Source organism: Pipra filicauda, unplaced genomic scaffold (assembly GCF_003945595.2).
Source record: "Pipra filicauda isolate LSUMZ 115617 unplaced genomic scaffold, ASM394559v2 scaffold133_size2016399_pilon, whole genome shotgun sequence".
In the NCBI taxonomy this organism is placed as follows: Eukaryota; Metazoa; Chordata; class Aves; order Passeriformes; family Pipridae; genus Pipra; species Pipra filicauda.
The window spans coordinates 116,972-131,345 of NW_024103807.1; the positions used below are offsets into that span (position 1 = coordinate 116,972).

The 14,374-nt window shown below is 43.6% G+C and overlaps 1 protein-coding gene across 4 annotated transcripts in view; it reads left to right on the forward strand.

Moving 5' to 3' along the window:
• The first annotated feature begins 4,102 nt into the window (after nt 1-4,102).
• The window catches only part of TSPAN18 (tetraspanin 18), a 121,543-nt gene continuing 111,271 nt past the window's right edge, over nt 4,103-14,374 (forward strand). For 2 of the 4 annotated variants that reach the window (XM_027719527.2, XM_039378247.1), the window contains exon 1: nt 4,103-4,241. The gene's annotated coding sequence lies outside the window, so the exon portion shown is untranslated. Of the gene's footprint in view, nt 4,242-4,748; nt 4,802-14,374 lie in introns of those variants that run through there. The other 2 variants (XM_027719522.2, XM_027719523.2) reach the window with 2 other exon arrangements.

Genomic DNA, 14,374 nt, shown 5'->3' on the forward strand with positions numbered 1-14,374 from the left:
TAAACTGTTGTTCATGGGTTGGATAATCTTAAGAAAAGCATGTCTCTTGCCCTGGAAGCCTGCTTCCCATCTTGCGGTCTGTGGGTCTGAAAGACATGGGAAGGTAATATATGAAATGATCACAAAACGTGCTTTTTCACTTCAGAAGAATATACATGTATGGTACCATGTAATCTAGTGAATGTGAAAACAAAGCTGGAAAAAATAAATCTGTAAATGAATATTCAAAATGCTGCTTAGTTCTTGATTTAGAAAACAAAAATAAAAAACAAAAAACATGGCAAAGCTGCATGAAGGAGGGCTATGATATTTTTTTTCTCCAAAACGTTAGCTGTTGCTTGGATGGAAATGATTGGGAAATGCTAATATTGACAAAGAAACCAACTCATAAACAATTTAGCTTCAGTTTTCCCAGCTGAGCCTGGGAAAGCAAAACTAGGTTGAAAAATACACTAGCAAGGTTTTAATTATGATTTTAATAACGAAGCTTGAACAAACCTCTCGCTACCAGTACATCAACTGCCCCCTCATGCTGTTTTCCCAGGCCTGATGGAGGGGCCCTGGGAAAGCAGTTTGATAGCGGGCGAGAGAGCATAATGATCAGTGTAACTTCAGTCAGCACTGTAAGTGCTTGACATTTCAGAAAAACAAGATCTTTTACTTTGCTATCCTTATTTGGGAGCAGGTGATCAGGTTCAGACAGTCAGTTTGTCATCTTAAGCTCTTTGTGGCTGAGACCTTGTTTGTTTTGCACTCTCAGAAGTGCCATTCAGTCTCATGGCAGAGTTAATAACCCTGTGATTTCTACTGAGCACAGATTGCTCCTGGAATGTGCTATGTTTATCTGGAAATAGACTGGTACTTGGGTTCCAGCATGCAGATGCCAGAGAGTTTCCTCTGCCCATCTGCCTAGGCAATGAGCTGGTCTGCATGTCAGTCCAGCTCTAGGAATCACAGCCAAGCTGTATCAGAGGTGGATTTCTGCTTTATCTGCCTTCACAGCAAACTGGAAAAGGTGTTAGTAGAAATACTGAGAGAAAATAACAGGAAAAGAAAGGGAGCAGTCTGAAGGCAAAGGAAGTAGGAGGAAAGGTGGAGTGTCCAGGGAAGGAAGCAACAGGGAAACTGTGAAGCTGGGAATTAATATATGAAGCACAGACAAGAATGGGTTCATAAGTAATGGGTTAGCTCTATGGATTGAAATTCAATTCTCTCAAACTCCATACAGTTATACCTGTGAGGAACCTGCCCTGAATTGTTCGTGGCTTCTCAACATTCCAGTTTCTGCTTCTGAAAACTCAAGCCTATCAGAAGTGTGACGGAAAGGCTTTTTGTATTGTGATACATATGATGTAATATTCAAGAGACAGACCCTCCAGACAGTGGGACGGCTGCAGCTCTAGGCACTTCTGAAACAGGAGAAAGTGGCTTTAGTGTTTTGGGCTAAACCATGGAACTTTTTCTGTGTTCTGATTTCAATTCAGTAATGTATTTATCCGAAAAAAAGTAAACCAGCCTTCTTGCATATTTATCTATCATAAAATTGGCTTTATCTGAGATTGTTGTTATGCTTTAAGTTCACAGAGAATACACTATATCCTTTACACACAACAAAGAATGTAAACCCCAGCTTTAAACGTAAAACTCAATTCAGTGCTGGCGGGGATTCACAAAGCAATTCCTTCACGATAGTGAAAGCACTATAAACTCGGGAAGCTAATTTGCAATACTGGCCCCTTAAATTGCACAGTTGAGCATGTAAGAGCACTATTGTGTCTATGCGAGGATGTGGAAGATTTGAAAGCTGGGGTCACATATAGTTGACTTTTGTTCATTTACAAAACAGTTTCATAGAATCAGGATGGAAAACAGAAAACACACACAAGTCTTTGGATACATCACCCTGCACTTTTCTTTCCAAAATATCAGAATAATGATGTCACTGGAGGGGGCAGGGGGCAGTTGTTGAAGAAATGCCAAGACTGTCCCTGATGAGGAAGGGATCTTGTCTATAGAATCTGAAGCTGTTCAAAACCGTAGCATTTTGGGCAGGACTAAGCCCAGTCAGTTTACAAGAAAACCTCTGCATGAGATCTGTGCGCAAGGCCCGAAAACAAGGGTGGGAGTTGGGCAGCTAGACAGATACATACACATTTTCATAGTTTATTCACTGATACACAGCAAAATTCCCTGGCATGTGGGGTCCTGCAACAGTCCTTGACAGTGCAGGGGTGCACATGTGAGATTTTTATGGAAGGTGCAGGGGGAGGACCAATGGAGCCCAGCTGAACAGTTCTGTAGAGCACAAATGTAATCTCTGCCTGAAAGAGCCATGATCTGCTGCTTAAGGGGTGTGACAAGCCAGCCTCCTGGAAAATAGCAGTCTGAGTCCTTTGCAAAGGAATCAAATGAGGAACAAGGCTATTACCTCGTGTCAAACTGTGTCTAATAAAGAAATGGAAATCCCCTACTCTGCCACAAAGATCAAGGAGAGCTAGGATCATGCTGTGTGACACAAATAAATGAATAGCGAAACAGAAATGGAAAAACATGGGCCCAAATATTACAAGAAAATATCAGACCCTGAAATGATTGTCTGTCTTAAACAATAGACTATAACAAAACACACGTTACAAATATGGTCTGGTTTTGTAACGTAGTTTTGCTATTTTGCAGAAATAGATTTGGAACCATAACTGTTAAATTCTATGTGTATCACTCTATTTTTATATTTCATTAGGAAAAAAAAGAAAGCCAACGCCAACAAACATCTACACCTGGGGAGCCCTGTAACTGTTCATTACCAAATATATGAGACATTAGCAGAGATATTTCTAATGAGATGCTGGCACATCTATTTTTCCTTTACACTGCACTGTTAGACATTCCTGTAGTGTCTTGTTCTTCTACTAAGCTTTAAGAGTCCAGACCTGCATCCCACGTCTTGCAAAGCATCATGAAATAAACAGGACTTCTTATCAGTACAAGGACACGTCTACATACTTGCAGGATCTGGCCCTTAAAGAATTGTTCTCTCTTTTGTTATATGACAGTGCAACATCCAATTTACTAATGCCCTTGTTCCTGAGGTATTGATTGTTACTGAGAGTAACATGCTACTTCTGCACACCTCTCAATTTCTTTCCCTCCAGCCCAGCAAGGATTTTTTTGAGTATCAGGACCAGTGATGTATAGTTTCCCTAGGGATAGTTGAATTGAACCTCACTGTAGATTTCTTGATTAGATGCTGTTGGACTTGAGATGCAGTTGCCCTATGCGCAAAACCAGTAAAAGAGACAACCTCTTCTACACAGTTACCTATTTTTCTGAAATTCATAGCTGTCAAGCAGTATTAAAGTTGTTTAATGGGCTCAGAAGTTATTGGCACGCACAGAGAACTCAACTGCACAAGCCATATTTACTTAGGAAACCAGGCTTAGGAGTGTTGGCTTTTCCCGTGTCGCAAACATGGGCTCTTCGTTCAGTTTGGTATGCATTTTGGAAGTCTTTCCAGTCTCGCAGTGTCATCCTTTGAAGTTTCTCTGGCAGATCTTCGAAGGCATTTCGGCAGGTCTCACTGAGGTACCAGTCAATGAGTGACCTCCCTCCCACCTCCCTGTTCTCATTCTTTTGCGTCCCAGGGATCCTCCCGGTGCATCAGAAGCCCACTGGGTGTTACCAGGGTCACCCTGCCGACGGGGATTAGCCAGCTCGCCTTCGGTGCCTTCTGAGAGCTCGGCGGGCTCAGGGATCATGTGCAGCAAAAGATCCCAGGCAAACTGCCTCTGGGCCGCCCTTCCCGGGCTGCCGCTCCCGCGGCCCCGAACGGCGGAGACGCCGGCGAGGCACGGCTACGGGAGGGACGAGTTGCTCCAGGCTGCCCTTGGCGGCTCCGGCCGAGGGCACCCGGAAAGTTTTCTGGCGAAGGAGGAGGCAGGCGAGAGGGGCCGGCGGCGGGGCGGGCGCGGCGGAGCGGGCAGAGGCGCGCCTAGCCGGAGGGGCCGGGAGGCCGGGGCAGGGCCGAGCCGGGCCGGGCGGGGGCGGAGGAGGGGGCACGGCCGGGAGGTGGAGCCGGCTGCGCTGGCGGCTCCGGCGCTCCGCGGCTGCCGGGCACGGGGCGCGCACGGTAGTGGGAGCCCAGCGCCGCCGGGAGCCGCCTGCCGCTCGGTCCGTCTGTCCATCTGCCCGCTCGGTCCGTCTCCCGGAGCCGCAGCCGCGGGAGCTGCTGCGGGCGTTGGCAGGTAACAGGGGGGTTTCGCCTCTGGTGCCCGGAGGGCGCGCAGCCTGTCCGCGGGCAGCGGTGCCGGCTCCGGCTTGGTACCCATTGCCCTCCCGCTGCCCCGGGACGCCCCGGGATGCCGGCGGGGGGCACCCACGAGGGGCGGCTCTCGCCTCCCTTCCGCCGCCGAGTTGTTTTCCCGGGGGAGGGGGGGATGTGCTGGCGCGCCGTGATTCCCCGGGATGCTGGGCGTGCAAGTTTCCGGGGCTGAGATGCCAGCCAGCCCGACAGTACGGGAGGTCGGGGTGGGCGCCCCGGCTGCCCGAGCCAGTTGAACTCGCCCCGCTGGTAACAACTCTGTGGGTCGGGCCCCGGGAGCGTCTCCGAGAGCCTCAGAGCCTGCCCTCGATATTTCTGTATTCTGTTGCCCCCCCACCCCCAACACCCATCCCTCTGGGATCCCTCTTCCCGTAAAGGCAAGCAGAGGAGCCACTGGCGCTCGGAGGTTGTGCCCGGAGCGTCCTGCCCTGCTTCTGTCGCGTGTTGGGGTATGCTGCCACCATGGAAGTTCGGATGAGGAAGGTGGGAGAGTTAACTATCTTTCTGACTTCAGCCTGGCCTGCTAGGAATTTTCTCTTTCACACTTCGCTGATCTGCAATCCCACCAGCCTGGGCCAGTGCCCGCTGTCTAACAGAAATTTATAGTTGCAGCAATATATTAGTGAGGTACTACATGGGGGGTTTGTAAGCTAAACAATTGGGCACTTAAAGTTTTATCATAATTTTTGTATTTAAATGTTAGATTGAGTGAGTAAACAGCATTTTCAGATGCGCTGTGCTTGAGTGTTTGTTTTCCTGAGAAGTCCGTTTGATAATCATAATTTCTGGTTTTTGTTTTTTTTTTTCTCTAGTACTTCTCTCAGCAGTTAGTAAGCTTGGCCTGACTACTGCTTGTATTTCTATAAAAAGAGAAAATTTGAACACAAACAATAGACTGTAGGCACACAATTCACTGAATAGCCAATGGCTACCAAAGCTGCTTAGGCAGAAGTGTGCTGGAGATGGTTCTGTGCCTGGCTGGGTATATGCAAATTGTGAACACGAGCTCACCCTGGATTTTTGATAGTGGGTAAAAAGTGTATGGAGTTGTTAAAGAGTTGTATTAGTCCAACAAGATATATGCAAGTGTTCGATGGATTCTGCCAATAAAAGGCTTATTTTGGTACTTAGTGCTTTTGTAAGGAGCAGTGGTTGTTCTGTCACAAAAGTATACAAACTGAGAGCAAATGATAGGCATGTCATTTTGAGAAATAGGTACCTTCTTTATCTTTTTCATAATTTGGGAGGAATCTTTAGCATAATGTACAGATGCGCTTCTTTATCATCTGCTTTCACTGAAGTATTTGTATAGTATGTTAAAATGATTCGAATGTTTGACCCTCCCTGGAAGGCAGTTAATATTTCTATATTTGTTATGGCCGCGGTACAGTTTTTGTTGGCGTAAGCTAAAATACCATGTGGTACAGTTGCCACGAATTTAAGCGTAGCGGGGTGAGAAGGAGAAAGGAAGAGCTTTAACTTCTCTGAGATGTTGCAAACTACCGTCAAAATCCAGATAAAATTTCTACCCTTCCTGCAAGGCAGACCCGTGCTACAAATTGCTCAGCTACCCGCGTTGTGCGTTTAAGCCCGTGAGATATGCAGGTGAACGGGTAGTGTACTCCTTGGGAAAGGGACAGATGGAGGCGGACCGTCAGTCCGCTGCCCAGAAGGTAATGGGGGCGCCGTGGGAAGCCAGGGAGACCCACGGCACCCCGGGCAGCCGCAGCTTCTCGGGCAGGGGCCAGGGCCAGTTATGGTGCCGGCTCCAAGGGGCTCGCTCGGGTGGTTGATGCTGGCAGTTTCCACGAGAGGGCTTTCTCGCTGTGCGGTGCCAGCGCGACCCTTCGGCAGAGCCCTCGGAGCGCCGGCCGTGCCTCCGCTCGCTTCTAGGAACGGAGGAGCAGAATGAACTTGGGGGTGGCTTGCGCTCACAGGGTATTTCGGATTTCCTTTGTAAATTACGGGGAAATCCCTTTATTACCCCTGAGGCGTAAGGATAAGACATCCTGGGAAGAACACCAGTCTTCTGTTTCCAGGCTCCCTTAAAACTTAGAACGGATCCCAACAACTTAATTTCCCCACAGTGGAAACCGAGAAGAGGCTGAGTGTGTTTTTCACAAAAGGGGAGTGGGGGGATCAGAGTGTTTGCATCCTCGACTCAGATGATGGCAACGAACAACTCTGTCCTGGCGTGATCTCATTTTTGGCTCCTTTAACATGTATTATACTTCTCAGGGTGGGGCTAGGCAAAAGGGAAACAGGAATCATTGTGTGAGTATGAAAATGCTGAGCTATCCTTAAGCTCTTTGCCAAGTTGTCTATGTGTTGTTTAGTTCAAATAATTTCACACACACACCATTGCAGGTCTGTTAAGGCAGAAGCTGTATCTGCAACCAGTAATAATATTGCAGTTCATAAAACATGAGAAACATCTGTTACTGTGACTTCAATTTGTTTCTCTCTCCTTGGAATAACCAAGTTGACAGCTCAGTCAGGTTTAATGTCCTATGCTAAACCTTTGCTCGCATGTCCCATGGCTAATCATGACTCACAGAATCAATAAACTCAGCCACTGCTTCACTGCAGTGACTCAATGGGGGAGCGGGAAGGCCTTCAGACCAGCTTGCTGCATGGAGCTAATCCCCAACAGCAGACCACGGGAGTCAAATTTGGGTTTCTGCAAAACTGGGTCTATCATTTGCTCTTCCCACTTTCAGTGTGGCAGAACTGGCTGGGATCTCAGTTATCAGCGCTGAGCAAGTGAGGGAGAGGATCTGCACTGCTGTAGGGGTAGTATTTTCCCTCCTAGCACCTATTGTCTTGGCTTAATCTATCCCAGGTTGAATACTGTAGGCAGTTGAAGCAGAGCCATCTCATACTTTGAAGTGTGTTTATTGGCTTTAGCCTCTCATTGCCTTGCCTTTTTTTTTTTCTTTTTAAGTTGGGTTACTCTCTTCCCATCCTATCTCCCCCAAAAATCAGAATCAGAGCAGAGGCAAAATGTGAATTAAGTGACTGTATTTTTGTGAATGGGTTTTTTTGCTTTGCCCCTGCCTTCCTTGCTGCCTTCTGAAAGATCTCTTCATAATTAAAATATTATGACTATTCTTATGGTAACCCTTCACTTGCGGCAAGGATCCTAATTTGATGTCAATGAAAAAATACTAGTTTCTGGCATAAGGGCAGATGACATTTCATCAGCTAGTGCATGCCCATTTTTTTTTTAAACCAGAGTGCTAAGACCATATGGACAGATAATGAGTTTAAGCTGATAAACAGCTTACAGATTTGCCCAACTAAAGGACTTTTTTCCTAGAAAACACATTTTCCTTTAAAATAAATAATGAAGTTCCTGTGTTTTTATTTAATTATCTTGACTCCTGTCTGTTCTCACCAGGCTGCAGGAAAACAGGCACAACTGCTCTGGGGACAGAAGCTGCTGGATTTATGGGGCTGTAGGTCTTAGAGGAGGAAGGACTTGAAAAGTTCAGATGCTATGAAATTGAGGCCTAAGGCATCTAAATAAGCAGATGGTGGTCCAAGTTGTATTTAGAGAGTTTTGTGAGGTATTGCATAGTTTTTGACATCTTGAAGATGAGTCATTGCATGAGGTGGTAGTAGGTCTGAGGTCTGTTTGGGAGTTATAATTAAGCCAGATGGATATCTATACTCCTTGTTAATTCTGTGAGGCTGCTGAAGCAGTTCTTGTCTGGGAATACTGTTGCAAGATAATCCCTACTCCTGCTTTTTCAAGAATTTTTTACTAATTTCGTATGATTTGTTTGTTTAATTTAAACTGATTTATCAATAAAATGTGAGGGAAAGATTTTGTATCCATTTTTCTTGGGTTTTGAGGGGAAAAAAATCCCACAAGTAGTACAGTGAGAGTTTGAAAATAACTTGTTTTGGGAAGTGGTGGTCTTTAGTTTTCACTTTAAAACAGCGACTCAAAGCAAAGTGTTGTATTTGCATGAGAGGGCAAAACCTGTGTATTTCTTCCCCAAGATGCATAGAAGTTAGCTGTTTGGGAACTGAAAGTGCTCATTCTTTTTAAGCTGTTTCTTATGAGTGCTCTTCTTTTAAATATTTTTTTTCCCCTGGAAACAATTATTAATCTTAATTGGAAGTAGCAAAAGAAGGAAGAAAACGGTTGTACAGAAAATCAGTACAGACAACTCCATTCTTTCTCGTGCTGCTTATTCCTTCTAAAACTTAAATGTTTTTTGTTGTTCCTTCCCTTTATACTGTCCACTTCTCAGCACTGGGAAGATTATTGGACTTTAATTGTATTTCATGTGAAGATATATTCCAGATGGCTAGAGCTCAGCTTTCTGATGGTCACTGCTGTCTCATTTGTAACTGATATGACAGCGGAGTTGCATTTGGTCCTATCTTTGCTTATGACTGTAGAGTTCAGCATTCCTCTTGTGTCTATGTCTTCCCCTACACCAACATTTCTTATTTTCTTTTCACTGTCCTTTCAGTCTTGAGTTTCCAAACTGGTGAATGAGTTATACTCTCCCACAGCTGCAGAAGACTCGGGTGAATTCAGTGCCCACCAAACAGTTGATGAGTCTCCCCCCTACCCAGCCTCTTATCTTGGAGCATTTAGCAGCTACTTTGCTGTTTATAAGTTCTGCATTGGTAAAGATCTGCCTTGGGCTAATTTAGTATAAATTGTCTGAGACTGAAAGAAATGGCTATAGGAAGGCAGTGCATTGATCTTTTTCTGTTAACCACACCATCTGCTAAACCAGTTTGTCAGCATGTTTTTATTTATTTTTGCACAGATAAGATTTAAAGAAAGAAACTATAATAAAGATGTTTTACTCTTACAAAGGGATTTGCTTCTGCACCTCTACCATCTTCTGTTCTCTAGCAATGGGCTGTCCTTCACTGGTCTTCCTCAGAGCTAGAGGCAGAGGCTCACCATCCTGGTGAGTTGTATATGTGTGGGGTTTTTTTGGATCTGAATTGCCTCTGCAGGTGTCTTGGTACAGGAAGCTTTGGATAACTAGATGCCTAATGTAAATTCTTCATTTCTGGTGGAGTGATATGCAGCGAATATTGCATGACAATTGAGAGTAGTCATGTGGTATCGATTTATCCTCACCAAATTCAGTTAAAAGAAAACCAAAACCAGTATTTTGCCATCATCCTCAGAGATGCTGGAAGTGGGTTTTTCAGTGTCACAGGTTTTTAGTAAGGAGCTAGTTTGTGCACAAAATTCCTCCTGACTGTGAAGTCCCTCCAACAAGGACTCTGATGATTAATAAGTCTCTGGATGTTCTTGTGTTTTGGGCATTGGTTTTCTTTATTTTTTTTTCCATCATGATCTTCCCTTTCTTATGTATTTACTAAATAAACCTGGTTCAAAATGTTAGCTTTGTGCTTCTTGAGAAATAAATTGAAAGGTCACTGTAGACGAGTCAATTCTTAAACTCAAAGTTAATATTTTTTAGACCAGTCTATCACTTCAAGCAGAAACAGAGGATGCTTTTGATGAAATAAACAGTGCTGAAACTGAATCTCATCCATGTACTTGATATTACTTGGTTCTTAAACTGTGTTTAGTTCATCTCTATTCCTGTGCTTCTGTCTCGCTCATTTAGTTGGTGCATGGCCATGTTAGAGAGGGACTTTGGAGCATCCATGGTGCCTAGTGAGATCTGGAGTTTAATTAGTCTTCTGGAAGCAGTATAATCAGTATCCTCTTTACTCCTACTCTCTGTGATGTCACTGTCAGGAAAAAAATCTTACTGTGGCTGTTGGTCCCAGGGAAGTGGAACTAAACCAAACTGCTAATGTGAAAAGTCATGTAGGATAGCAGAGATAATAATATCACTTATATTCCTTCAGACTTCTCACTTGAGTCATAAATAGCTTTAAATGCATCTTATGCCATCCCAGATGTCTGGAAAGCCCACATGACAGATGAGTGAGATGGGGTATGGGACCGTATGGTGACTTGTTAACTGTGGGTCAGTGGCACAGCCTGACAGGGGCTCAGGAGCTTAAGAGGCCCTGGCTGCAGCTCAGGTCATGTATATTGTGTGTGATTACAGTACTGAATGTTTCTGCAGCTCTGTGCTTCTCATAAGACTCAGCACTGAAACTGTAACGCTAGCAGCTTTCTTTTCATGGCCCAATGCCCAGTTTGAAGAAGGGTGATTTTGGTCACGTTGCTAGACATACGTATTTATGGCCCTGTTTCATCTGTTGAATTTAATCTGTTGGGGTATTTTTAACATTATTATGGAAACAGTTACTATATTTACTCCTTACAGAAAGCTCAGTTTATGACAGTCTATGAGGAGAGAGTTTTAGAGTAATAAAGATTGCACTAAAGAATGGTGTCTACACTTCTTCAGGAAAAATGGCTTAAATGAACTGACTGGCAACTTGCCTGTTTTGAGACATGGACCTCACAGGGCACTGAACTGGAACACTCTATGCTGGGAAAGGAATGATGGGGTTTGTTCTTGGCTCACTTGATAGCTCATCTCATTTTCTTGGGTAGTGAAAAAACTCAGGTCTTCTTGTACAGAGAGAGCTTATGCCTATACTGGGCTGGTTTCTCAGGCCTGCTGAGAACCTGTTTCTCATGGAAGTCTCTGGGACCTGTGGGTACCTGTCAGATGAGCTCCTCAAAACCTGTTGCCAGTGTAAATGAGTAGCAGTGAGATTTCCACTGACTGTAAATTCAACGGATTTTGGAATGAGAGTCACTATCACTGTTGATGTGCTCATTTCTGTAGTCATTTAAAAATCAAATGTGTTTCAATGTCATTCTTGCTGATAAAAATTGATGGAGCTTAATGGTGAGTATACCGTGGACACATGTATGAGAAATAATGGAGAATAAAGGAATGAATATCTCAGAATGTTACTAAAAGGGGTGGACTTTAGATCTAATGTATTTTTGAACTGCTGACTGCCTTTTGCTCCTGTTAAGGTCAGAGGGAATTCTCAGAGCTTCTTAGGATGAGGTGCTTATTTTGTGTCAATCGACAAAACTTTTCCTTCTGATGGGAATATGGCATGTAACAGGAATCTTCTAGAGTTACACCAGGCTGTTTATCAGAATAAGATACAGGAAAAACTGAGAACTAGTTCTGGAAAAGCTTGAGGCACAATGCTGGCAGGACCAATAGATCTCTGCTTTGGCAGCCTGAGAATTGACAATGTAATACCCTACTGATGTGATGAATGACTCTGGGTTCATAGTATTGAAAAAAAACATTCAAAACTGCTAAGGATTTCAGCTTACAGTGATGCTTAGTTAATTAAAAACTTCTCTTCTTCAAAGTATTAAGGGAAACATCAGTCAGGAACAGCAGTCTGATGAGTTTAAGAATGAATAGGTCTTTCCAAACACTGTCTGGATTAACTGTTTTGGGTTTTTTTTATTATTTTTTTCCTTTGTTTTGCGTCTTTTCTGTTTTTTTTCTTTCTCCACTGTTATGAAAGGAGCAGAAGGTTTCATGCTCTGCATTTTGTGTGTTCATATTTTGATACTGCAGTGGGGAAGGGTTGGCGGGAGAAGAGTCAGAGTTAGTTTAAAAACATTCATTTTCTTTGTTAATGTTGCTGCAGATAGTTAAGTTTTAGTTTTTAGTGGATTTCTTACAGTATTTCTGTAATGTTATGCTCTCTGGGAAGTATTTTGAAGCTCTGCATTAGCCTTGGGGTGCAGGGGGCATCAGAACTCTTACTCACAAGTCATAACACTGATTTTACTGCTCAGAACTGAAGTGGGTGAATTGCCAGCATAACATCAGCCTGCTGTAGACACTCTTTGGCTCTCGGAAAGTTGCATTGCTTTTCTGAGCATCTGTTTCACCAGCTGTGAAAATGAAGACAGTACCCTCAGCATGTGGGTATGATGAACATTCTTGTTAGTTAATCTTGGTAAAGTGCACTGGAACTGTGAAGCATTGTGGGTTTTTGTTTGAAAGTGTGAAGGTTTAAAACGGTGTAAGCCATGAGCCTGCATCTTTGTTAGGGAAGAGAAGTACCAACCATGAGTCCTTCTGGGGCAAGAGGGGCAAAGGGTTTGTGGGAAAGAGGAGAAATTTGACTATGGTGGAGAACCCAAGGGAGAATTATGCCTTATTCCAACCTTTTACACAAAGTCTAAATGGACTTACTTGGAGCTTTGTGAAGCGTCTGTCCAGGGCCAGATTTTGCCCTCATAGCAGTTGCATTTCCTTTTGTTGTTTTTCCAGTCCCCCCTCCACATGCTTGCTTTTTATGATCAAAGCTTCATTCTTTAAGGATATGCCAATACCTTCTAATAAGGCTCAGAAGATCCCCTATGGGGAACAGTTCTGACTACATGCTGAAGAATTCTTTAATTTTCTTCATACTTCTTGTTGTTAGGACCATCTTGTTGATAAAAGGTGTGGTTCTTTTTCTCTTGCTGTTACTACTACTTCTTTGGCTCCCCTCCTCTCCATACACTGCACACATTCATTATGCTCTCCCGTTGTCTTGTCTTATATAAACTTGGTTCCTTGGTTCTGCTTTCAATTCATTCTTTTATCTTCTACAGTGCTCAATGAATGCTTAAAAATAATAAATATTAATAATAGGGCTCTTTGAACCAGCAGGTTCTTTGCTGTTTAAACTCACCTTTTCCTGCTGCTTATCCCCTATTAGAAGTTGCTATAATCTGTAGCTGTAATAACTTCTGTAGCAGTGGCTGGGTTTGTGACAAGCGTAGGATTATAGCTCCAGGTGGGAAGTTGGCAGCAGGAACAGAGAACCTCAAAGGCACAAATATGTTGTTCCAGTTGAAATATTCTTAGCAATAAAGGAAGAGAAGCCAACAAAATTTAATGTGGGAATAGAGCTATTTATCTAGGTTTCTACGGAGTATCAGTAGCCTATATAGGGTAATCCTGTACTGCACATAAAATGCTGTGTTTAGAAGTAAAAAAAAAACCAACAAAACATTCTTTCTGGAGAACGTAGTTTAAGAAGGCTGTACTTCTGGAGATGCTTTCAAGCCAATTTGTAGGAAGTGTCTTAAATCAGCAAGACAAACTATGAGATACATCTGTGATATTATTGTATGTTTTCTTTGAATTTCTTGTGGAGACAGGTTAACCTCTCCTTAGAGCTACAGAAGAAAAACATGCTGTCTGCCCCAGTGTGTAAAGTTGACCACATAATGTACAGTCCAGTTTCCAAAGCTTTTGCCACACACACACATACACAGACGCATACTCTTTTGGACGTCAGCAGCATTTTTACTGTCCCATACTAAGGAACGAGTAAGTTAAACATGACTGGAGCATTTGAGGTTTTCCCACCATACCTCTTTTCCTCTGTTTAGCAATATAAGCTACTGGATTAGGAGAAGAGAGAATCCTGAGGTATCAGGGCAAACTTCATGAAATCTTATTTGTTTCTCCTATGCAGTGTTGCCTTGGCCCTAGGTAGGGGAGATGAGCTATTCCTAAGCAGAACCTCGGTTGCATGGGCTGCTTCCAGGCTTGTGTCTTTATCAGAAACCATACTAGTTACTAGTTGAGGCTAGGAGTTTTTCAAGGAAACAATTTGCCTACAGAAAATGCTGATTTACTGAAAACATTGTGGGAAAGGATTGGTCTCCACTCAGTTCTCCTTGGGTGAATTTCTTGCACTTAGGATAGAATTTCTTAGTCAAAAAAGAGATGCTGATTAGGAGCCAAGCAATTTGGGGTTTTCACCTATGCTGTCACAAATCCAAAACAAGGTCCTGAAAGCAGGTTTCCTACCTGCCTTCCGTGCCAGAAATGCACATCCTAACCACAGAACTGTTGTTGTAGAGCACATGGGTTTTTGTATGAAGGATTCCAAGGTGGATTCCAAACTTTCATCCCTATGTGAAATGAAAACAATATTTTAAATCTCAAAAAATGCAGTTCCCATGAAAAACTAAGTTCCCATCCCAGCATCCTTGTGTCTTCTTCAGTGACCTTGCTGTCTTTCCTCACTGGTTCTGCAAGTTTGTGTCTCCCCTGGATATGCTCTTCATGGACTAGAACAAAGAATCTCTGAAGACCT